This window comes from Rhipicephalus sanguineus, chromosome 7, assembly GCF_013339695.2.
Source record: "Rhipicephalus sanguineus isolate Rsan-2018 chromosome 7, BIME_Rsan_1.4, whole genome shotgun sequence".
Classification (NCBI taxonomy): domain Eukaryota; kingdom Metazoa; phylum Arthropoda; class Arachnida; order Ixodida; family Ixodidae; genus Rhipicephalus; species Rhipicephalus sanguineus.
Window position 1 is genome coordinate 104,914,533 of NC_051182.1, and position 1,019 is coordinate 104,915,551.

The 1,019-nt window shown below is 41.0% G+C and overlaps 1 protein-coding gene across 1 annotated transcript in view; it reads right to left on the bottom strand.

Annotated features, from left to right (window-relative positions):
* Nucleotides 1-1,019, bottom strand: part of LOC119399690 (probable chitinase 10) — a 685,554-nt gene that overhangs the window by 513,354 nt on the left and 171,181 nt on the right. The window lies entirely within an intron of this gene.

A 1,019-nucleotide genomic window follows, 5' to 3' on the forward strand; every position in this document is an offset into this window, starting at 1 on the left:
GTAATGCATTTATTAAGGATCTGTACTGCAAGTTGGAGGCTCAGGGGCCAGGGCCGTAGCGAGTTTTTCAGCATTTGTATGCTACAGTAAAATAGCCAACTACAGTCGAACCTGGATATATCCAATCAAAAGGGGAAGTTCTAAATATAGGTAATTCGATACATAAAATATTTTATGCATCAAAAATATAATCAAGGGGATTTTACAACCGTTTGATATGGACTATTTGTTATAGGTCTTTTATATATGCGGGCTCGACTGTATGAGAAAAGGTACGTCTTGCTCTTATATAATCCACGCAATGTGTTTTATAAGGTTTCCAACGTCTGTCTACTTTTGCTGTTCCTGGGTTGATGTAAATTGTCAATCGCCTGAGGGAAAACGGTTTCACGACATATGTGGCAGGCATGTCACATATTATTCATGTCACTACCAGTGAATTGTGTTTATCATGCACTCCTATGCCAATTTTGGTCCATATACAGCAAGTCAATGAGATGGCCACGCCAGTGCCCAGACATAGGCATCTAGATAGAAATGCTTCAAATGCCTTCGGTTCGCTAAGAAATGATACAAATTTAAAAACATTCAGCACAAAAACGCAGCCGCGCGAGCTACCAAATGAAGTTTCAACGGACAGGCAACAAATCTTTACGGATGAGTCTATTAATCCCGTAGCTTACAAGTGCTTGTGTGCTTGCTCTTATTCATAGTCAATTTAGTATGTCGTCTTTTGAGATCTGAAAAGTCGAGCGATTCACAACCTCGCTTCACGAAAGTCCAAATTTAAGATGTGTGGGGTAGAACAGGATGCAAAACACACTACAAATTAGGTACTAACCTCTCGAACCATGTTTTGCAGTCACTGAGGCAACCTGTAAAATGCCTATGCATGCTGCGGTAGGTCACAAACGCACGGGCACTTACCTACAATGCCCCCAGTTATCACACATTGGGGGCTGTTGTATCGACACAGAAATGTGTCAGATTTTTCACAGTCCAGAAGAATAATAACCAGC